At 38.2% G+C, this 16,448-nt stretch overlaps 1 protein-coding gene and 1 long non-coding RNA gene across 26 annotated transcripts in view; one reads left to right on the forward strand and one right to left on the reverse strand.

The window, feature by feature from the left end:
* MCTP1 (multiple C2 and transmembrane domain containing 1) overlaps positions 1-16,448 on the reverse strand; it is a 534,125-nt gene that overhangs the window by 287,177 nt on the left and 230,500 nt on the right. The gene's annotated exons all lie outside the window — the stretch shown is intronic.
* LOC141278198 (uncharacterized) lies at positions 7,668-15,148 on the forward strand. The gene is made up of 3 exons (XR_012330545.1): positions 7,668-7,710; positions 12,291-12,368; positions 14,640-15,148. It is a non-coding gene; the product is annotated as an uncharacterized lncRNA (long non-coding RNA).

The following is a 16,448-nucleotide window of genomic DNA, read 5'->3' on the forward strand; positions in this document are numbered from 1 at the left end:
AGTTTTTTTCTTGTGGTTATCATAACGTTCATATATAACATCCTAGAAATAGTAGTCTGTTTTAGCTTGGTAGCAACTTAAATTAAAACACATTCTAAATGACAATGGAGACACGATGACCCAAAGCCTATGGGATGCAGCAAAAGCAGTTCTAAGAGGGAAGTTTATAGCAATACAATCCTATCTTAAGAAACAGGAAACATCTCGAATAAACAACCTAAACTTGCACCTAAAGCAATTAGAGAAAGAAGAACAAAAAAACCCCCCAAAGTTAACAGAAGGAAAGAAATCATAAAGATCAGATCAGAAATAAATGAAAAAGAAATGAAGGAAATGATAGCAAAGATCAATAAAACTAAAAGCTTGTTCTTTGAGAAGATAAACAAAATTGATAAACCATTAGCCAGACTCATCAAGAAAAAAAGGGAGAAGACTCAAATCAATAGAATTAGAAATGAAAAAGGAGAAGTAACAACTGACACTGCAGAAATACAAAAGATCATGAGAGATTACTACAAGCAACTCTATGCCAATAAAATGGACAACCTGCAAGAAATGGACAAATTCTTAGAAATGTACAACCTGCCAAGACTGAATCAGGAAGAAATAGAAAATATGAACAGACCAATCACAAGCACTGAAATTGAAACTGTGATTAAGAATCTTCCAACAAACAAAAGCCCAGGACCAGATGGCTTCACAGGCGAATTCTACCAAACATTTACAGAAGATCTAACACCTATCCTTCTCAAACACTTCCAAAATATAGCAGAGGGAGGAACACTCCCAAACTCATTCTATGAGGCCACCATCACCCTGATACCAAAACCAGACAAGGACATCACAAAGAGAGAAAACTACAGGCCAATATCACTGATTAACATAGATGCAAAAATCCTCAACAAAATACTAGCAAACAGAATCCAACAGCACATTAAAAGGATCATATACCATGATCAAGTGGGGTTGATTCCAGGAATGCAAGGATTCTAAAATATACGCAAATCAATCAACGTGATACACCATATTTACAAACTGAAGCAGAAAAACCATATGATCATCTCAATAGATGCAGAAAAAGCTTTCGACAAAATTCAACACCCATTTATGATAAAAACCCTGCAGAAAGTAGGCATAGAGGGAACTTTCCTCAACATAATAAAGGCCATATATGACAAACCCTCAGCCAACATCATCCTCAATGGTGAAAAACTGAAAGCATTTCCACTAAGATCAGGAAAAAGTAAGGTTGCCCACTCTCACCACTCTTATTCAACATAGTTTTGGAAGTTTTAGCCACCTCAATCAGAGAAGAAAAGGAAATAAAAGGAAGCCAAATTGGAAAAGAAGAAGTAAAGCTGTCACTCTTTGCAGATGACATGATACTATACATAGAGAATCCTAAAGATGCTACCAGAAAACTACTGGAGCTAATCAATGAATTTGGTAAAGTAGCAGGATACAAAATTAATGCACAGAAATCTCTGGCATTCCTACACACTAATGATGAAAGATCTGAAAGTGAAATCAAGAAAACACTCCCATTTACCATTGCAACAAAAAGAATAAAATATCTAGGAATAAACCTACCTAAGGAGACAAAAGACCTGTATGCAGAAAATTATAAGACACTGATGAAAGAAATTAAAGATGATACAAACAGATGGAGAGACATACCATGTTCTTGGATTGGAAGAATCAACATTGTGAAAATGACTCTACTACCCAAAGCAATCTACAGATTCAATGCAATCCATATCAAACTACCACTGGCATTTTTCACAGAACTAGAACAAAACATTTCACAATTTGTGTGGAAACACAAAAGACCCTGAATAGCCAAAGCAATCTTGGGAATGAAAAACGGAGCTGGAGGAATCAGGCTCCCTGACTTCAGACTATACTACAAAGCTACAGTAATCAAGACAGTATGGTACTGGCACAAAAACAGAAAGATAGATCAATGGAACAGGATAGAAAGCCCAGAGATAAACCCACACACATATGGTCACCTTATCTTTGATAAAGGAGGCAGGAATGTACAGTGGAGAAAGGACAGCCTCTTCAATAAGTGGTGCTGGGAAAACTGGACAGGTACATGTAAAAGTATGAGATTAGATCACTCCCTAACAATATACACAAAAATAAGCTCAAAATGGATTAAAGACCTAAATGTAAGGCCAGAAACTATCAAACTCTTAGAGGAAAACATAGGCAGAACACTCTATGACATAAATCACAGCAAGATCCTTTTTGACCCACCTCCTAGAGAAATGGAAATAAAACAAAAATAAACAAATGGGACCTAATGAAACTTCAAAGCTTTTGCACAGCAAAGGAAACCATAAACAAGACCAAAAGACAACCCTCAGAATGGGAGAAAATATTTGCAAATGAAGCAACTGACAAAGGATTAATCTCCAAAATTTACAAGCAGCTCATGCAGCTCAGTAACAAAAAAACAAACAAACAATCCAAAAATGGGCAGAAGACCTAAATAGACATTTCTCCAAAGAAGATATACAGACTGCCAACAAACACATGAAGGAATGCTCAACATCATTAATCATTAGAAAAATGTAAATCAAAACTACAATGAGATATCATCTCACACCAGTCACAATGGCCATCATTAAAAAATCTAGAAACAATAAATGCTGGAGAGGGTGTGGAGAAAAGGGAACACTCTTGCACTGCTGGTGGGAATGTGAATTGGTACAGCCACTATGGAGAACAGTATGGAGGTTCCTTAAAAAACTACAAATAGAACTACCATATGACCCAGCAATCCCACTACTGGGCATATACCCTGAGAAAACCATAATTCAAAAACAGTCATGTACCAAAATGTTCATTGCAGTTCTATTTACAATAGCCAGGACATGGAAACAACCTAAGTGTCCATCATCAGATGAATGGATAAAGAAGATGTGGCACATATATACAATGGAATATTACTCAGCCATAAAAAGAAAAGAAATTGAGCTATTTATAATGAGGTGGATGGACCTAGAGTCTGTCATACAGAGTGAAGTAAGTCAGAAAGAGAAAGACAAATACCATATGCTAACACATATATATGGAATTTAAGGGAAAAAAAATGTCATGAAGAACCTAGGGGTAAGACAGGAATAAAGACACAGACCTACTAGAGAATGGACTTGAGGATATGGGGAAGGGGAAGGGGAAGCTGTGACAAAGCGAGAGAGTGGCATGGACATATATACACTACCAAACGTAAAATAGATAGCTAGTGGGAAACAGCCGCATAGCACAGGGAGATCAGCTTGGTGCTTTGTGACCACTTAGAGGGGTGGGATAGGGAGGGTGGGAGGGAGGGAGACGCAAGAGGGAAGAGATATGGGAACATATGTATATGTATAACTGATTCACTTTGTTATAAAGCAGAAACTAACACACCATTGTAAAGCAATTATACTCCAATAAAGATGTAAAAAAAAAAAAAAAAAAAAAAAGGCAAGATAAAGATTGCCAGAAGCAGTGCAACAAAAGAAGAAGAAAAAGGCTGAAAAGAAAAAATATTGTCAACTTTGGGGAAAAGACAACAAAAACTTTCAAAAATGAAGATAAAATAAACTTAAAAAAATAAAATAAAAAAAGTAAAATAAAAAAACCACATTCTAAACCTTTATCTTCTTATTGCCCCCTCAGCTTTATACTTTGGATGGCACATTTCATGTCTTTTATTTTATCCCTTAATTAATCATTGTAATTTATTTAATGTTACTATTTTTGAGTTTTAACCTTTATGCTTGCTTTATAAGTACCTGATGCACTACCTTTATTATACATTTACCTTTTCCAATGAGATTTTTAATATTAATTTTGCCATTTCTTTTCAGCTTAAAGAAGGCCCTTCAACATTTCTTATAGGGCTGGTTTGGTGATCACGAACTCCTTTAGCTTTTGCTTATCTGGGAAGCTCTTAATCTTGCCTTCAATTCTGAATGATAACCTTGTTAAGTACAGCATTCATGGTTGAAAGTTTTTTTCCTTTCAGCATGTTGAATATGTCATGATACTTCCTTCTGGCCTGAAAAGTTTCTGCTGAAAAATGTACTGATAGCTTTTAGGGTTTCCCTTGCATGTAGCAAGTTGTTTTTCTCTTGCTGCTTTTAGGATTATCTCTTTATCCTTAACTTTTACCATCTTAAATATAATGAGTCTTGGTGTCTATGTGTGTCTTTGGGTTCATCTTATTTGAAACTCTCTGGGATTCCTGGACTGGATGCCTCTTTCCTTCCTTAAATTAGGGAAGTTTTCAGCAACTGTTTCTTCAAATATATTTTCTGGCCCTTTCTTTCTCTCTTCTCCTTCTGGGACCCCTGTAATCCAAAGGTATCATTATTTTTTAAAATACTTTTAAAATTTTGCTACTCTGAGTGTTTCATTGCTTTGCCTTCCAGCTCGCTGATTCCAGTCTGTTGTTGTACCCCTCTAGTGTATTTTCCAGTTCCGTTATAACTTCTGTTTGGTATTTTCTTATATTTTCTATCTCTTTGTTGAAGTTCTGACTGGGTTCATCCATTCTTCTCCCAAGTTCAGTGAGCATCTTAATGACAATTACTTTGAACTCTTTATCAGGTAGTTCTTTTTCTGAGATTTTGTATTGTTCTTTTGATTGAAACATGTTACTCTGTCTCCTCATTTTGCCTAATTCTCTGTATTTGTTTCTGTGTATTAGGTAAATCATCTACCTCTCCCAGTCTTGAAGGAATGGCCTCATGTAGGAGATATCATGTAGGGTTCAGAAGCGCAATCCCACCTGAACACCAGAGCCAGGAGCTCAAGGGAGCCCCCTATGTGGACGCTTATGCCCTATTGTACTGGCAGGGCCAAGGCTGCTTCTGCAGCACATGTTTGGGTAGGGCTGGCCCAGGGCCCAGCTGCAGGGCCTGGCTATGGCTATTGTATCAATAGTGCACTGGTGGGCAGGACTGGCCCCCAGCCTGGCTGTAAGACCTGATGGCTGTTTGCTTCTTCAAGGCCAGCAAGAGGATCTCTCTATCTCAAGAAGGGCTCTGGTTCCTTCTTTAAAACTCATCTAATTATGTAAGGCCCATCAAAGATCATTTCCCTTTTGATTAATTCAAAGTCAGTGGATTAGAGACATTTACTACGTTTGCAAACATCTTTTTACTTTTGCCATATAACATAATATAGCATAATCACAGAAGTGATATTGCACCATATTCACAGATTCCACCCATATTAAAGGGGAAGGGACTAATACCAAGACATGTATCACTAAGGGTTGATTTAGAATTCTGTCTATTCCACAGGTCCTAAATCCAATTTTATTAAACCAGTTTCTTATCTCTTTTTTCTCAGATCTCACCACAAGCTCTCCACCTAGAGGCCAAGACACAGATAAATCAGAGAATTATCAACTCTGAGGCCCTCCTTGGCATGGCTAGGTCTGTCTCCCCACAGACTTCCCATATTACTTTGGCTACCATTTCTCCTACAAAGTAGTATATGCAATGCTTTGTCTTCACAAGGCTATAAACTAGATCCTCCTATCCACCCAGAAGCACAACACCTAATAATAGATCAAATCATAGGAGAAACAGCCTCATAAGTATCCTACAAATCTGAGATCTGTAAAGTGATTGTATGCGTACCATGAAGCAATAGTAAATCTAAAATGTTCTTGTCTTTACTAATAAAATTTTAAGGACGATTTATTTTCTTGGGAAAAGTTAAAATGTAATCTTGTTCAGTCTTCTCCATTACTGATACTCTACATTAATGTATTTCAAAAGTGATAATTAGTTGAGGTGCACTGTGCTTTCGCTCTATCAGTGGCTTGGTATATGTGATGGAGTAAAAAGAAAAACTATTGACTTCCTCTGTGACACCTATTATTCACAACAGTAAAGAACAGTTTGGTTTCTCAACCTTACTGAATCAGAATAGTGAAACTGAGATCAGTAAAAATAAACTTCAAGCAATTTTAAATACTCTGAGACGTTAATTGCTTTTTTCTAGCTTTATTTTTCTTGCCGTCTTGAAAACTGACAATGATTCCTTTCCATAATTGTATTTTGATGATCTCAGAGTGCAATTCTGAAATGATTAAGGAACTATGAATATGATATTTTAGGAGAAAATACAAGCTCTGTGCTTTTAAGGTTTAGAAACAAAAGGATGAGAAATATCCTCAACATCACAAGCCTAGGAGAACAAGCCTAGGAGGTAGATGCTGTTGTTATCCCCGTTTTACGTATGAAGGTTAGTTTTTCAGCAACTTACTTCTGGTCTCTCTGATGCCCAACCTATGCTCTAGCAGATGCTATTTTTGTCCAGCCAACTCCCGTCTGCACTCCCAGTTTTCCTAAACACCAAAGGCATTCTATCTCCACCCCTTCCTCAAGCACTTATGGTGTTATAGTAGCATGTTTGGCCTGTCCATGCACCAGGCCACAGGTGCCACACCCTTGGGAGCAGGCCTTAGCAAATGGCAAATGGGAATTGTTAAATAAATAGTCCACCTTCTTGGCTCCTCATTGGAACCTGCTGGGGACATTTCACACCACATCCCAGAGGTCCCCAAGATAACCTGCTTCTTCTTAATCCTGTACTGGCCTCCTTCCTTCCCTGTCTCATCCTTGCCCTTACTGCTGCTTTCTGGGATTATTCCACAGAGAAGCACAAAGCCCTGTCTCAAGTTCTGCTTCTGGAGTACCCAACCTACAACACGAGGTCTTTTCTTCTATTACAGACTGCTAATAAGATATTAAAGTAAATTGACTGAAGTCTGAGAATTTTTAAACTTGAACGTACTTTGTGGAAAAGCAATTTATTTTAGTTATTCTTATAATTTACACTCACAGATTTTTCTTTAATAAAGAATAAAGCTTTGTTCACTCTTTTCTAAATTTAATGAGGAATTGTTCTTCAATAATTTTTTCAAGAGATAATATATTCTCAAAACTCTAGAAAATTTAGAAAAGCATAATTATACAATTTTGTAGTCATTGTCTCTAAGTACCTTTTGTTATAAAACTGTAATCTTTCAAAATTTGAAAGAACCCATTAGTCTACATTTGAAAGATGTCTGTGAATGACAAATTGGTCATTGTTTAAAAATGAAGAAAATTTCACTTTATACCATAATTGTAAAACATCTACACATATTCATAATGGACAACATCCATGCTTAACAGAAAGGTAAAACAAATAACTAGGGCATAATAAATGATGAACTATATGCTATAAAGATAGGGTGTTTCCTTTTCCCCAGAACCATTTTCTTTTTATATTCTACGGTCTACGGTTGATAGGTGTTGGGCTGCAGCCCGAAGGCCTACGAGCCCTGTAGCTGCCCAGCCTTGAGAGCGAAAGAGACATCAGTGGTTTAGTGCGTAGGGCATCTCACATGCCTGAAGCAAGGTCCTGGAGCAGCATCACACCATGTACAGTCTTTGCTAGTGGGGTAGGAGGGAGAGGGAGGCTACCAGTTAAAGGGGGGGTGTGATGTTAAGTTGACTCATCGGTTACCAGGGAAACTAGCAGAGGGGCACACCCCTCACTGGCCCGTTGATAAATGATCATAATGGAGCCCTTCTGATCTAAAGATTAGCACAATCACTAGCTGGGGCTAGGGGAGGGTGGAGGGGTGGGTGGTGGGCAAGCAGGTAGGCAGTTACTCATTAAGCTCTATGATTAAGAAGGAAGGTCAGTCAGGTGAGTAGGGGTAGGGGAAGCAGAGACTGGTTGAGCAGAGGATGCACAGAGAGCAAGAGAATAGTCATCTTGAGTGGCCTGACCATATGATAGGCTTAGAGCTAGCTATGAGTTTACATTTTAAATGGTTGTAAAGATCTAAGAATCTTCTCTGTTCCTAAGAGAGGATATGTTTATGTTAGGAAGATGTGTTCTTTTTCTCTCTCAAGAGGGGCTGCTGTGCAGCAGTTCTTATAGAAACTCCAAATTGCGTAATTTGGGGGTTTTCTCCCACAGTACAGACCCCTTGTGTTTGCAGCTGACATTTGCATCTCCCCAAAGGGAGAGAGTGGAGCATGGGGAACAAATCCTATAAATAATAACGTCTGATCTTTGATCTAGAAACTTGTTTGCTTTTAGGAAAAAAATGTGAAATAAAATCGATACTTTATGGCAAGACAAGAAAAATTTAAACATTAAAAAATTTTCTCTGCCCTTTGGCCTCTCCTCTCCCCTCTACTAGGCATTGTGCATCTGCATTATACATTGACCAGACCTCCCCATAGGCAGAAATAGGTGCTCAACCACAAAGAACAGCATTCTCTTAGTACCAAGACAACTCCTTAAAAAGATTTTGTGAGGGGCCATGATGACCCATAATCCACTATCCATTAGATTGTATCGACTGTCAATGATACGTCACTTAACGTACAGCCCTAAGTTTCAAAAACTTATATAACCGTGTTTTGACCTCTAATGGGCAGAACAGTTCTTGAAGCTTTTTGAGAGGCTGTTCCTGGGTTATAATCCTCAATTTGGCTCGAATAAAATTTTCCATTTCTTTCTTAGATCGACTAATTTTTCATCAATAAAATATAGCTATTAAAAACTTATCAATAAAATGTTCTTAGGAGTGAATCTTTAAATGGGCCTACCAGGGGCCTTTTTACTTGCAGAAAAGTTTGTAATAAGTTTCTGATACACTCTCATAACTCAACTGACTGTAATTTTCAGTCAGTTCTAGTCACAATTCTTGGAGGACCCACAGAGCCTGCTTCATTGGAACATCAAAGTCAAGCAGACGTCAGCTTCTAAATCAAGGAACAACACAAGAACACTCTAGATTCCTTGTGTTTCCCTGACCTTCCTCTTTAAGAGCAGCTATGACCAACAAACTACTAGGCTTTTCAAAAGTGTGGCCATTCCAGCTCATGTTCAGAGCTCCTTGCTGTACAGTCTAAGGGCCATTTGAAAGGGCTCCTGTACTATGGTTTTATGGCATCTTGCCATCTAACATTAGATCTGAGAGAAGTGAGATGGTGAGTGAGAAGTGAGACTGGAGAGAGAGTTAAGTATCTAGCGGACTGGAGAGAGAGTTAAGTATCTAGCGGACATCGGGGCTCCAGGAAGGGGAGCCCAAAATGGTTTCACAGGTTTCTAGAGAATGGTTAGATACGAGAAATTCTGTGGTCTCTGAGTTGTATTTGAGCAGTTCCATGTGGCTAGATTCTCAGGACATTTACATCACTGTTTTTCAAACTTAAGCATGCATCACTATCACCTAGAAATTTTCTTAAAACACAGATGGATGGGCCGCACACCTAGAGTTTAGGATTCAGAAGACCTGGGGTTGTGCCCAAAGATTCCAAAATCCAAAGTGATTCTGAGGCTGCTGGTCTAGTGACTCAGCTTTGAGAATCACTGCTCTATATCTACATCTGCCCATTTTTGTTTTTGTTTTTTTTGCGGTACGCGGGCCTCTCACTGTTGTGGCCTTGAATAACAAATTGTTTTGTTAAATTTGGCTAAAAAGACAACTAAACGTGTTCTCTTTGCCTAAATCAGAAAGAGATATATAACATAACATTTAGTTCATGTCAATCAGATTGATTTTATAACAGAAAACTGGGAAATTTGCATACTTGTCTTACAGAACAGACCATTAATTACACTAAGTTTAAGATTGCGTGGATAGAAGTATGCATGTAACCAAACTGAACTAAAATAAGTAGTAACTTTATTTTTAAAAACATGATTGCTTGAAACTTCAGACAGTGCTGCATGCTATTTCATTCGGATTCCTTGAGTAAAATTTTAGGATTCTGATAAGTTTTTCACGTCAGCTGTAGTTCTATTACTTTGTGTACTTAAACTAAATTAAGATAGAGACAGAGCAAAGGTACCTGATCACCACAGAGCAGCGTTTGTTTGTTTGTTTGTTTTTGCGGTACGCGGGCGCCTCACTGCTGTGGCCTCTCCTGTTGCGGAGCACAGGCTCCGGACGCGCAGGCTCGGCGGCCATGGCTCACGGGCCTAGCCGCTCGGAGGCATGTGGGATCCTCCCAGACCAGGGCACAAACCCGTGTCCCCTGCATCGGCAGGCAGACTCCCAAGCACTGCGCCACCAGGGAAGCCCTTGTTCTTTTTTTTTTTTTTTAATAGACTTTATATTTTAGAGCAGTATTAGGCTCACTGCAAAACTGAGTGGAAAGTAGAGAGTTCCACATACCCCTCCCCCTACACGAGCACAGCCTCCCCATCTACCATCATCCCCAACCAGAGTGGTACTTTGCACCGATGAGCCTACATTGACACATCATCATCACTCAAAATCCATAGTTTACATTGGGGCTCACTGAGTAGATTTTTTTAATGTATTCTTTCAATATGTAAATACATTTGCAATATAAATAGCATCAAATTACGAGGATAAAATTACTGCTGTAAAAAAGTATCATGCTTTATAAAATTAATTATATTCAATCTCTAAAATTTATTATCTATCATTATTTCATATACATCTGCCCATATTTAACATATATACATATTGAGGTAATTTAAAATGATTTTTACAGATATCAAATCAGTTGTTGCCAGGGGCTAGGAGTGTAAGGAGAGAATTAGCCATAAAGGATCATGAGGGAACTTTGTAAGGCGATGAGAAATGTTCTATATTTTGATTTTGATGGTGGTTATGACTGTATTTTTCTGTCAAACTCATCAAACTGTAGGTTTTCCTCTATGTAAATTATACCCCAATAAGTTTAAGATGAAAAAATTATAAATAAAATCATTTTTTAAAAGAAGTTTATGTATAACAGAGAACTGGTACCTTAGAAAGAAAAATGGTCATTGAGTACCGAGACTGTTCTCAATACAAGGTAATAACAAATTTATTGCTTTCTGCATAGAAGAAAGGTTTTGTCTTGCCCAAACTGAATACATACTTTCAGAAGATCTGCTTTTTCTGTGATGTTGTGTATTTTATGACCATGGTCATTTATTTACAAAAAATAAGCAAACAGAAAGAATAGTAAGGGTCTGTTATGTCTACACAACCTAAAATCACTAAACTGTTTGTTGTTTTTCCTTTGTTATGGTTGCTGTAAAGTGTTGTTACTTTCACTAATAACACAGACAAGGTTGTAGCTATTTCTCATCCTTGAGCATTTGTGTGTTTGTCTGAAAATTCTCTTTGATTTTCCTCTTCTCCAAGGTCAGCCCCTCAGTTTGGACTAACACATCTGACAGGGTATTCTACATCCAAACCAACTCTAATGCTTCTTCAACAGCTGCTAGGTAGCACCAAAGGCTTGAAATCACCTCATCTTGAAGCCCTTCCTGTGGCACTTGAGCAAGGAGGGGCCGACTGATACAATTAGGCACAACTGGAATGCCCTGTATTTTCTTAATGTTCTCAATGCTTGCCCCAGTATGAGGAAACCATTTCCTTCTTCTTCATGAGAATATGACCTTTGGTTAACTCTTTTCTCTTATAACCCTCAATAGATAGTATGTTAACTATGTTGTTAAGCAACACAAGGTAAAAATGATGCCCTGGTTGGTAAATTTCATCTAGACTGGGAGAAGTAGAAACACCTGTTGGGAAGCCATATCTTTGGGCTTCCTGACTGTAATGATGCTTGTAACTGGGCATGTCCCTGGAAACTATGAAGTAGTTACAAGAGATACTAGCTCCTGTGAGAAAGGAGGCTTTTATACCATAAAGGCTCCCACACCTGCTCAATGCGATCTTGTCTTTTTCCATCTGCGCTGTGTTACCTGGTAGCTAAGGAAGATATCTCCCGGATGGCTGCAGGGGCTGCTGCATGGGCTGCAGCAAGGGGTAGCTGAGGCTGTCTTGCTGCTGAACTGTGGTTCCCGCCCTATATCCTCCTGAAGAGGTGTCAAGTGTGGCCTTGGGTAGTCTTGTGGATAGTCTTGTGGGTCTGATGTTTACTTGAACCTAGGGGGTCAAAATGGGCATGGAATATTCTTTTTGGGGATAGGGAAAAGTTTTCAAAACAAAAAGAAAAGCTCAGTCTACCCAAGGTCAGTTTTATATCAATAAAGTACTACTTTTTGATATGCAATTACAGGTCCCATTGGGGTCTAGGAGTGGAAGCATGTTCATACTTATGCACAAGGGATGACGCAATGGCTGTCAATAAATTTACTTCTGGGAACATTTTATTTGTAGTTTTAAAACACTTTTTATCAATTGGAGATGCTTTTGGTGCATGCTCTGTAGTATTTATTGATTGCAAGGTTTTGAAGATTTGCCAATGTCTTCACTGTCCCTAACATATTTTTCCCCTCAGGGTAATCATCACCTGATGACCCTATTGCCTGATGCTTATGTGATCACTTCCAACAGGAGATTCTACTCTTTCATTCTGGTATGATTAGTTTCTGTAATAAATTAACCAGAAGCATTCCATCTACCACCAATGCGTGGCCTCTTTTTTTCGCCTCCTGCTTGCCTAAAGGTTCCCACTGTAAGCTAAAATTCAGACATTGTGTCTTTCGTTAAAATTAGAAAGTAAGGGTCTTCCCTGGTGGCGCAGTGGTTGAGAGACCGCCTGCCAATGCAGGGGACACGGGTTCGTGCCCCGGTCCGGGAGGATCCCACATGCCACGGAGTGGCTGGGCCCGTGAGCCACGGCCTATGAGCCTGCGCGTCCAGAGCCTGTGCTCCGCAGCGGGAGAGGCCACAACAGTGAGAGGCCCGCGTACCGCAAAATAAATAAATAAATAAATAATTAGAAAGTAAGTCTCAGAAGTTGGTGGAGAAGATTGTTGAGGCTGCTAAGAATAAACCCATGGCTGAGGTTTCCAAATGTAAGCTGAGATTGCCACCGAGAGTAAATACCTGACCAACTGAGCCAGTGGACTTGAAAGTCAGGATTTCCAGGACTATTCTGATCTAAAGACAGACGACTTTGTGAAAGGAGACTGCTAACCCAAAATCAGCAGAAAAAGAAATAGCACCTTGTAAAAGCAAAGAGACATATCTAATTGTTGTTATTTGCTTTAGAATATTGTTGCTATTATTTTTAATGGTTTATTTTATGATAAGCACTAATAAAGCCCCATAGACCTTTTCACTTTCTCTCTAACCCCAAATTTAGAAGACTAATTTAGTGCTAATTAGAATGAAGGCTCTCTCTTAAAATAATATTAATTAATGGGCCATACATAACCTTATAAAGGTTTGACTATATTAAACAGTTTACCAATTAGGAATGGGTTTACATTTTTGGTACAACTGTGCCAACTGACCTGTCAAAATTTATGGAAAGGGTAATTTTGTATACTTTATATGATCTAATTTCAGAGAATGTGTAACTAAATTCCTGAGACTATTTCTCCCTATAGGCACAATGCACTGAAACCCATGAACACATAAAATTTCCTTTATCCTTACACCAAGAAGGAGCATATCCTTTAAGAAATCTAAATATGGAAAACTATGAAAGCAAGCTAATTAACCTCAAGTGAATTTAAGGACGGTGTCTCTAATAAATGGAACTCAGAGATGCACTTTTTTTTTTTTTTCGGTACTCGGGCCTCTCACTGTTGTGGCCTCTCCCGCTGCGGAGCACAGGCTCCGGACCCGCAGGCTCAGCGGCCATGGATCACGGGCCCAGCCGCTCCACGGCATGTGGGATCTTCCCGGACCGGGGCACGAACCCGTGTCACCTGCATCAGCAGGCGGACTCTCAACCACTGCACCACCAGGGAAGCCCAGAGATGCACTTTTAAAATGAGTTAAGCTTAAAATCATCCTTTATTAATAGAGGCTGAATTAAATTATACTTATTTTAAATCAAATTCATCTATAAATAATCAAATCATATTTAAAAAAAAAAACCCACCATTGTCAAAGTCGATGCAGATTCTGAAGAAAATATGACACATATTGATTGGCCTTGTCTATCAACTCCTGAGAACAGTGTCAGGTATTATACACAGTGCCTTTCCTGGGCCTTTTTACTTTTCATGGCAATGTATTTTTTTTGTAAAAGTTAAATAAAAATTGGTCCCTCTTCCAACCTAAATATCATTAAGCAAAGCAAATTTGTAACCATAATAGCAGAAGAGATAGCATGTTTAAAAGTGAACCTAACTTTGGTATGTGTGGTATGACTGCATTTCATATGTGGAAACATCACCTTCAGAGTTTCTTCAGAAACTTTGCATAGTACTTGCTCTGTGTCTTAAGGACTTCAGTTACATTTGGTAAAGGATGGCACCTCTTTGGAGAAGGGCCACCAGACCCTTTGCTTCTGCCTCAAAATAAAGGAAGCGTTAAGACTAGTATAAAAAGCTTCCTAGGAAAAATGTGTGGTCTTGGAGTCATTTACAAAATCTCAAGATAGAAGTTCATTCTTAAGATTTAGTAATTGTATGGCTCTAGTTATATTAACATGAAGCAAGGAAATCTTTGGGTGTCAATGAGTGATTTTTTTCTTCATCTATGAAAATAGGACAGGAAAAACACAACAGAACATATATGTTCTGTAGAAGCATATAAGTATATATGATGTATAGTAGATATACATTATATAATATATATAATGTACATATATATACATTATATATAATGTATATATACATTACAAGTCCTAACCCCTGGTACCTGTGAATGTAACCTTATTTAGAAATAGTCTTTTTGCAGATAAAATTAATTTAAGAATGTTGAGATGAGAACATACTGGATTTAAGGCAGGCCCTAAAACCAATGACTACTGTCCTTATGAGAGAAAGAAGAAGGAGATTTGAGGCTTGGAGACACAGAGGGGGAAGATGGAAGCAAAGATTGGAGTGATGCTGCCGCAAGCCAAGGAATGCCTGGAGTCACCAGAAGCCAGAAGAGGTGAGGAAGAATTCCTCCCAAGAGATTTTGGAAGGAGTGTTGCCTACCACAACTTGACTTTTCTGACTCTTGGACTCCAGAACTGAGATAATAAATTTCTGTTGTTTTAAGCCTCCAGGTTTGTGGTCATATGTTAAGGCAACCCTAGGAAATTAATACATCCTCCACGATACAAATTTCAAGGAATTAAGTTGTAGGGAATTGCTATCACCAGACATATCTACACGGATTGCTCTTTTTTTCTAACAATACAAATAATCTTGTCAAGACATGACTTTCAAAACGTGACAGATGATAGTATAGTCCTGAAAAGCCCAACCCAATTAAAATAAAAATGGCAGTTTAAAAGAGAACTACATATGACAGTTGTCAAAGGGCTGCCAGATAAAACAAGGAACTCAGTTAAATTGGAACTTCAGATAAACAACAAATAATTTTTTAGTATAGGAGTACTCCAAATAGCACATGAGAGATACGTATGTATCTATATTATTTATTTTTTATTGAATAAATTTGACATGTAACATTGTGTAAGTTTAAGGTGTACAGCATGTTACTTTGATGTACTTATATACTGTAATATGTTTGCCAATGTAGTGATATTTACCACATTACATAATTATAGTATAATATTATTATCTATATTCATTATACTGTGGATTAGATTCATGAGATATATTTATATTAAAAGATAATGGGTTATCTGAAATTCAAATTTAACTAGGCATTGTGCATTTTTTATTTGCTAAATCTGGAACCCTACAATTGCAGCAGAGAGACTGCACAGTTCACTCAAAGTCACACAGCTAATAAAATGTTGAGATTGGCTTTGAAATTATGTGGTCAGATTCCCTAGAAGGTCATGTACTTTCTAGTCCATCAGGCTGCTTAAAGCAGGTATAATAAAACTTTGAAAAAGGCAGTAGCATTCCAAAAAGCTACCTGGTTGTTCTGTAAAACAGGTTATAAAAGTGGAAGAATGACGGCCAGTTTTGCCTGTTGAGCCCACCTCAGTGCCTATTACATATAAAGATTCTGAAGATGCAAAGTTCAAACAACCTTCTGGCGATGGTGGGGATGGGGAAATGGGTTTTCCCTTCCATTATTTTGTGCAAGGGTGAGATAGGACATGGAAGGCATAGGCATTTTGGTTTTGCTAGGCAGTAGGTGAGGGTATCAATGTAATAAATGACAAGAGAGTGTAATTTCTGCTAATTCTAATAGTTACACAAATATTTTTGCTTACATGCACCTTTTTCCAAAGTCCACACGGCTCCTAGTCATCAGCAGCCTTAAAATCTCAATAGGTTTTTGAACCCCCCTCACCCAGTTGATCTCAGATGCTACTGGACATTCTCCAAACCATCCCTCCCATTTTCGTTTCCTTCTCCAGTTCCACAACCATAATCCCCATTCAGGCCCTCAAAATTATATATCTATATATCTACATCTATATCTGTAGATATATAAAATTCACAAATCTGAAGGGACCCAATGCTATCTATCCAATCATATGCTTAACACCAACTGTTATTTACAGGTGGGTCTATGATAAATTTTAATCAATCCCCAACTTAACTCAGGTTATGATAAATTTTAA

This window comes from Tursiops truncatus, chromosome 3 (genome assembly GCF_011762595.2).
Source record: "Tursiops truncatus isolate mTurTru1 chromosome 3, mTurTru1.mat.Y, whole genome shotgun sequence".
Classification (NCBI taxonomy): Eukaryota; Metazoa; Chordata; class Mammalia; order Artiodactyla; family Delphinidae; genus Tursiops; species Tursiops truncatus.